The sequence below is a fragment of the Lepidochelys olivacea genome (genome assembly GCF_965140295.1).
Source record: "Lepidochelys olivacea isolate rLepOli2 genome assembly, chromosome: 13".
NCBI lineage: Eukaryota > Metazoa > Chordata > Testudines > Cheloniidae > Lepidochelys > Lepidochelys olivacea.
The window spans coordinates 36,445,531-36,453,862 of NC_140423.1; the positions used below are offsets into that span (position 1 = coordinate 36,445,531).

The 8,332-nt window shown below is 45.1% G+C and overlaps 1 pseudogene across 1 annotated transcript; it reads left to right on the forward strand.

Moving 5' to 3' along the window:
* Positions 1-1,677: 1,677 nt before the first annotated feature.
* Positions 1,678-5,380, forward strand: LOC311529900 (olfactory receptor 6N1-like; annotated as a pseudogene). Its single transcript has 2 exons — positions 1,678-2,518; positions 5,220-5,380. The product of its transcript is annotated as an olfactory receptor 6N1-like (transcript).
* Positions 5,381-8,332: the final 2,952 nt, after the last annotated feature.

Below are 8,332 nucleotides of genomic sequence, written 5' to 3' on the forward strand. Positions count from 1 at the left end.
AAGTCATGTGTTCTAGACCCCTAATCATTTTTGTTGCCCTTCGCTGGACTCTCTCCAATTTATCCACATCCTTCTTGTAGTGTGGGGCCCAAAACTGGACACAGTACTTCAGATGAGGCCTCACCAATGTCGAATAGAGGGGAACGATCACGTCCCTCGATCTGCTCGCTATGCCCCTACTTATACATCCCAAAATGCCATTGGCCTTCTTGGCAACAAGGGCACACTGCTGACTCATATCCAGCTTCTCGTCCACTGTCACCCCTAGGTCCTTTTCCGCAGAACTGCTGCCTAGCCATTCGGTCCCTAGTCTGTAGCGGTGCATTGGATTCTTCCATCCTAAGTGCAGGACCCTGCACTTATCCTTATTGAACCTCATCAGATTTCTTTTGGCCCAATCCTCCAATTTGTCTAGGTCCTTCTGTATCCTATCCCTCCCCTCCAGCGTATCTACCACTCCTCCCAGTTTAGTATCATCCACAAATTTGCTGAGAGTGCAATCCACACCATCCTCCAGATCATTTATGAAGATATTGAACAAAACCGGCCCCAGGACCGACCCTTGGGGCACTCCACTTGATACCGGCTGCCAACTAGACATGGAGCCATTGATCACTACCCGGTGAGCCCGACAATCTAGCCAGCTTTCTACCCACCTTATAGTGCATTCATCCAGCCCATACTTCCTTAACTTGCTGACAAGAATACTGTGGGAGACCGTGTCAAAAGCTTTGCTAAAGTCAAGAAACAATACATCCACTGCTTTCCCTTCATCCATAGAACCAGTAATCTCATCATAAAAGGCGATTAGATTAGTGAGGCATGACCTTCCCTTGGTGAATCCATGCTGGCTGTTCCTGATCACTTTCCTCTCATGCAAGTGCTTCAGGATTGATTCTTTGAGGACCTGCTCCATGATTTTTCCAGGGACTGAGGTGAGGCTGACTGGCCTGTAGTTCCCAGGATCCTATCTATCTATCTACATCACTATGGTATCACAACTAACGCCCTGATCTTACAAAGATTGCCCACATACTTAATTTTGCACACTATAATCAGTCCCATTGACTTCCATTCATTGAACTATTGGGCTCCAAGGGTGACATGGGGAAAAACTAAAAATAAAATGAGTGGTTGTAAAGTGATGTGGTAGCCAAAATGTCCAGTGTAGAGAAATCAATGCATCCTTCCATCTGTCCTCCATTAAGAATGATCATAGTGAAATAGCTATAAACAATCACACTGATGGGCATAAATATAAACAGCAGACATGATGGCAAGAGGAAGTTGTTTCTATATTTCTGAATGCAGAACATTGTGCATGGTCTCTCAGCTGAGAGGTGAAATGACTGACCAAAGGTTGGAAACAAAACCCAGGTCTTCTGAGTTCCATGCTACAATGCAGCCCACCCAGAGTGCATTGGAGAGGTGTCACTCCAGCAACGGATCATGTGTCAAGAGAAATATACAAGCAATACTGCTGAGGAAAATGTTTAGATTTCTCCAGCAGCAGTGATAGCTGGTGGTAAACACCCCAGTCCAGTTTCTTCAAGTAAGACTAGGGATGGTAATCATCAGAGGGTCCTTTTTTGCAATAATTGAATTGTAAATGTTGGCACTGTACTACAAAAGCAAATGTCTCTTTATTATCATTGCAGCGTTCTCTTCCCCCCTCCCATGGATACTCCCCCTGGCACACATGAAAGCAGAAATCAAACGTTCATCATGGAATTTATCCTCCTGGGATTTGGGAATGTCCCAGAACTGCAGGTTCTTCTCTTGCTGTTGTTTCTAGTGATCTACATCATGACCAGGGCTGGGAACATCCTCACTGTTGTGCTAGTTGTGGCTGATCCGCACCTTCAGACCCCCATGTACTTCTTCTTGGGGAACCTGTCCTGCTTAGAGACTTGCTACACCTCCAACATCCTGCCCAGGATGCTGGCCAGTCTCCGGACTGGGGACAGAACCATTTCTGTGAGTGGCTGCTTCATGAAGCTTTATTGTTTTGGAGTCTTGGCATGTTCAGAATGCTATCTCCTGGCAGCGATGTCTTATGATAGGTATTTAGCGATATGAAAACCACTGCACTATGTGTCCCTTATGAATGATAGGTTCTGCTTCCAGCTAATGATAGGGTCTTGGATTAGTGGATTTGTGGCTGCTTCCATAATAGTATCTGGGATATCGATGTTAATGTTCTGCGGTCCCAATAAAATTGACCATTTCCTGTGTGAATTCAACATAGTGATAAAACTCTCCTGCAGTGACACCCACAGCATGGTACTTGTGGCTTTCCTACTGTCCTCCTTATTCACACTACCACCATTTCTATTAACTCTGACTTCCTACATTTCTATCATCACCACCATCCTGAGAATCCCTTCCAGCACTGGCAGGCAAAAGGTATTTTCCACTTGCTCCTCTCACCTCATGGTGGTGACCATTTACTATGGGACCCTAATCATTGTTTACTTGCTCCCAGACATCAACACACTGCGAGGCATGACCATGGATGGTTATAAACTGTTCAGGAAGGACAGGCAGGGCAGAAAATGTTGGGGAGTAGCACTGTATGTAAGGGAGCAGTATGACTGCTCAGAGCTCCGGTACGAAACTGCAGAAAAACCTGAGTGTCTCTGGATTAAGTTTAGAAGTGTGTGCAACAAGAGTGATGTAGTGGTGGGAGTCTGCTATAGACCACCGGACCAGGGGGATGAGGTAGATGAGGCTTTCTTCCGGCAGCTCACGGAAGCTACTAGATCGCATGCCCTGATTCTCATGGGTGACTTTAATTTTCCTGATATCTGCTGGGAGAGCAATACAGCGGTGCATAGACAATCCAGGAAGTTTTTGGAAAGTGTAGGGGACAATTTCCTGGCGCAAGTGCTAGAGGAGCCAACTAGGGGGGGCGCTTTTCTTGACCTGCTACTCACAAACCGGGTAGAATTAGTGGGGGAAGCAAAAGTGGATGGGAATCTGGGAGGCAGTGACCATGAGTTGGTTGAGTTCAGGATCCTGACGCAGGGAAGAAAGGTAAGCAGCAGGATACGGACCCTGGACTTCAGGAAAGCAGACTTTGACTGCCTCAGGGAACGGATGGCCAGGATCCCCTCGGGGACTAACTTGAAGGGGAAAGGAGTCCAGGAGAGCTGGCTGTATTTCAAGGAATCCCTGTTGATGTTACAGGGACAAACCATCCCAATGAGTCGAAAGAATAGTAAATATGGCAGGCGACCAGCTTGGCTTAATGGTGAAATCCTAGCGGATCTTAAACATAAAAAAGAAGCTTACAAGAAGTGGAAGGTTGGACATATGACCAGGGAAAAGTATAAAAATATTGCTCGGGCATGTAGGAATGTTATCAGGAGGGCCAAATCGCACCTGGAGCTGCAGCTAGCCAGAGATGTCAAGAGTAACAAGAAGGGTTTCTTCAGGTATGTTGGCAACAAGAAGAAAGCCAAGGAATGTGTGGGCCCCTTACTGAATGAGGGAGGCAACCTAGTGACAGAGGATGTGGAAAAAGCTAATGTACTCAATGCTTTTTTTGCCTCTGTTTTCACTAACGAGGTCAGCTCCCAGACTGCTGCGCTGGGCATCACAAAATGGGGAAGAGATGGCCAGCCCTCTGTGGAGATAGAGGTGGTTAGGGACTATTTAGAAAAGCTGGACGTGCACAAGTCCATGGGGCTGGACGAGTTGCATCCGAGAGTGCTGAAGGAATTGGCGGCTGTGATTGCAGAGCCATTGACCATTATCTTTGAAAACTCGTGGCGAACCGGGGAAGTCCCGGGTGACTGGAAAAAGGCTAATGTAGTGCCAATCTTTAAAAAAGGGAAGAAGGAGGATCCTGGGAACTACAGGCCAGTCAGCCTCACTTCAGTCCCTGGAAAAATCATGGAGCAGGTCCTCAAAGAATCAATCCTGAAGCACTTGCATGAGAGGAAAGTGATCAGGAACAGCCAGCATGGATTCACCAAGGGAAGGTCATGCCTGACTAATCTAATTGCCTTTTATGATGAGATTACTGGTTCTGTGGATGAAGGGAAAGCAGTGGATGTATTGTTTCTTGACTTTAGCAAAGCTTTTGACACGGTCTCCCACAGTATTCTTGTCAGCAAGTTAAGGAAGTATGGGCTGGATGAATGCACTACAAGGTGGGTAGAAAGCTGGCTAGATTGTCGGGCTCAACGGGTAATGATCAATGGCTCCATATCTAGTTGACAGCCGGTATCAAGTGGAGTACCCCAAGGGTCGGTCCTGGGGCGAGTTTTGTTCAATATCTTCATAAATGATCTGGAGGATGGTGTGGATTGCACTCTCAGCAAATTTGCGGATGATACTAAACTGGGAGGAGTGGTAGATACGCTGGAGGGGAGGGATAGGATACAGAAGGACCTAGACAAATTAGAGGATTGGGCCAAAAGAAATCTGATGAGGTTCAATAAGGATAAGTGCAGGGTCCTGCACTTAGGACGGAAGAACCCAATGCACAGCTACAGACTAGGGACCGAATGGCTAGGCAGCAGTTCTGCGGAAAAGGACCTAGGGGTGACAGTGGACGAGAAGCTGGATATGAGTCAGCAGTGTGCCCTTGTTGCCAAGAAGGCCAATGGCATTTTGGGATGTATAAGTAGGGGCATAGCGAGCAGATCGAGGGATGTGATCGTTCCCCTCTATTCGACATTGGTGAGGCCTCATCTGGAGTACTGTGTCCAGTTTTGGGCCCCACACTACAAGAAGGATGTGGATAAATTGGAGAGAGTCCAGCGAAGGGCAACAAAAATGATTAGGGGTCTGGAACACATGAGTTATGAGGAGAGGCTGAGGGAGCTGGGATTGTTTAGCCTGCAGAAGAGAAGAATGAGGGGGGATTTGATAGCTGCTTTCAACTACCTGAAAGGGGGTTCCAAAGAGGATGGCTCTAGACTGTTCTCAATGGTAGCAGATGACAGAACGAGGAGTAATGGTCTCAAGTTGCAGTGGGGGAGGTTTAGATTGGATATTAGGAAAAACTTTTTCACTAAGAGGGTGGTGAAACACTGGAATGCGTTACCTAGGGAGGTGGTAGAATCTCCTTCCTTAGAGGTTTTTAAGGTCAGGCTTGACAAAGCCCTGGCTGGGATGATTTAACTGGGAATTGGTCCTGCTTTGAGCAGGGGGTTGGACTAGATGACCTTCTGGGGTCCCTTCCAACCCTGATATTCTATGATTCAAAGTCTTCTCTGCCTTCTACACCATCCTCACACCACAGGTCAACCCCCTCATCTACAGCCTGAGAAACAAAGAAGTAAAGGAGGCCCTGAGGAAAGTTGTCAGGAAACTTGGGACTTTCACAGCAGTTCAGAGAATTCAAGCTAATGCCTTTAGATCAAAATGAAAATGGAGACCACGTGATGCAGCTCATGTTATCTGAACTCGGAGTCCGATCCTGCTATCTCTGGCTCAAGTCAGTCCTTCATGAACGTCATCCCATTGAAACAAACCATACGGAATGTCAGTCCCACTGAAATCAATGTGATTTACAGGTGTTCACTGAATGTGCCATGTATTGAATTGTATTGTGTATTGACAAGTGTGTTAAAATCACAAGTTATCATTCCAAGTTTGGAAGGGGTTTACTGGTCCTGCATGCAGGCAAAGGGCTCTGTAGAGAAGCCTGCAATCTAGGAGTAGGAGTCAGTCTGCACAGAGCCAACCTAGAGCAAGGTGCAGTGAATTATGCCTGAGGGAGAAGCCTGCTTTGTCTCCCACTGGTTTGGGGGTTTTGTGAACTGTCGTTCTGTATTCTAAGAAATAAAGTTATATTATGTTGCAACCTTCCAGCAAGAGTGTTTTATGTTTGCATCTAAATTTCTCTGTGTTTGTGCTGTGAGCATAAAATTCAATGCCTATCATGCTGTGGTTTCTTCTGAGTAGAACTAATCAGGAATTCCATCCACACACATCCCATGAAAAAATTTGGAAAAAAAATCCATTTTCAGCTACATTTTTTGATGATTTTTTTGAGATTTTCAACAACAAAAATCAACCACTATTTTTTAAAAATTGAAAATTGACATTTCCCCAAGGAAAAGTCCATTTTGATGAAATAGCCATTTTCTGCCCAAACTCCTCCCCTCTGCCCCCCTCCTCCATGTTTCTAATGGAAAATCTCAACCATTTCTACTACTGAGCTAGATTTCTCATTAACTTTCTGGACTGATATTTTTCATACATCACAATCATTCATGGAGGGGTGGATGAGTGGATTGATGAAGTGCTGGTCATTTTGGTGAAACTTTCAGGTTAAATTCCCGTGGCCATGGTGATGCTTCCCAGAGGAACCTGGGTTTGGGAGGCACTTTGCCAACACCTGTCCTTGGTGCAAGGGAGACTTGTTTGTGCCTGATGTGGATTAGCTCCCTGAGACCACCAGCCTCTGGTCACACAAGCTTGTCCTTCTAAGACTCTGTAGGCCTACACATGCCAATCATAACATATGGTGTAAAACTCATCCAAAGCACCAACTACCCCAACAGCAACAATATCGGTGAAATGAGACAATCAGTACGCTCATGAAAGAACTCACACAGAAAAATGATAAAAGACAAAAGCAAACTATCACTGATGGGCAAACACTTTTCACAAAATGATCACTCCATATCTGACCTCTCAGTCCTCATCCTCAAAGGAAACCTTTCAAAAGATGAGCTTGGGAGCTTAAATTCATCAATACATCAAAACTCATCAATGCCTCCTGAACCAGTAGGACACAGCTGTCAAATTCAGGATTGCCCACCTCCCAAATCTCAGCCACTTACTCATTGATCCTTTCGGTAGGCTGAGCAGAAAGAAGAATTATTTTAGAAGAGATGATGACCATGTCAGGTCCTTCCATTGAACAAAACATTTCACAAAACGGCTTCCAGAGAGCTTCCAGAGTTCAAATCATGGCTTAATGGTAAGAAATGTTCCACATTAGCTATGGTACATGTCAAAAGATCCATAATTTTGTGGAGTTTTGCTGGTATTATTATTTTTATTTGTTTTCAGGTTAGTCAATAACATTGTAGACTTTATGAACTATGGCTGGGATTTTCAAAGGAGACTAAGGAAGTTAGATGCTCAAATCCCATTTACATTCAAAGACAATACATTAATCAGGTGGTTTTATTGCTTTAAACAGTAAAAAGAGTGTGAAAAAGGAATTTCCTGCAGATTTTCTTATACATTACCAACTTTACTCCAGTTGGAAACCAGTAAAATGGTCATATTTGCCCTTATGTTTCATTTGGTAAATTAGGCTGGAGAACATTCCTTTTTCAACCAACTAATTCAGAAGGCATCATTGTTGAACTCAGAAAGCCTGGTTACATTCCTGGCTCAACCACAGACCCCCGGATGACCTTTGCTGAGTCACTTAGAATCATAGAATATCAGGGTTGGAAGGGACCTCAGGAGGTCTTCTAGTCCAACCCCCTGCTCAAAGCAGGACCAATCCCTAATTTTTGCCCCAATCCCTAAATGGCCCCCTCAAGGATTGAACTCACAACCCTGGGTTTAGCAGGCCAAATCTCAAACCACTGAGCTATCCCTCCACCCAAATCTTCTTTATTGTTCAGTGGTCATCCATAAGAAAAGAGAGCACAATACCGAAGCATAATATCGTATTCTACCACCCCCTGTTGGGAAGCTGTGTATCAAACACCCATGCTCTGGTTTCCCTGTCTGCATGGGAATAACATAGACCACCCTCAAAGAGGTGCTGCTAGAGTAAACTCAATTCATTTCTAAAAAATGTTAATCTATCCAACTATACTCTTAGCCCAGCAGAAGAATCTGTCCTATCTCGGGCCCTCTCCTTCTGCCCCTCCACCCCCACGACCATGATACAGTTCTGTGGTGACCTAGAATCCTATTTTCAACATCTCTGACTCAAGGAATATTTCCAACACACCTCTGAACAACATTCTAACCCACAGATACCTTACTACCAACACTGCAAAAAGAAGCATTGTGGGTGGACTCCTCCTGAAGATCAAAACAGCAGACTAGACTTCTACATAGATAGCTTCCGGCGACGTGCATGGGCTGAAATGGTGGAAAAGCAGCATCACTTGCCCCATAATCTCAGCTGTGCAGAACACAATGCCATCCACAGCCTCAGAAACAACTCTGACATCATAATAAAAAAGGCTGACAAAGGAGGTGCTGTCATCATCATGAATAGGTCGGAGTATGAACAAGAGTCTGCTAAGCAGCTGTCAAGGTTCCTTTCCCACTCTGAACTCTAGGGTACAGATGTGGGGACCTGCATGAAAAAACCCCTAAGCTTATTTTTACCAGCTTA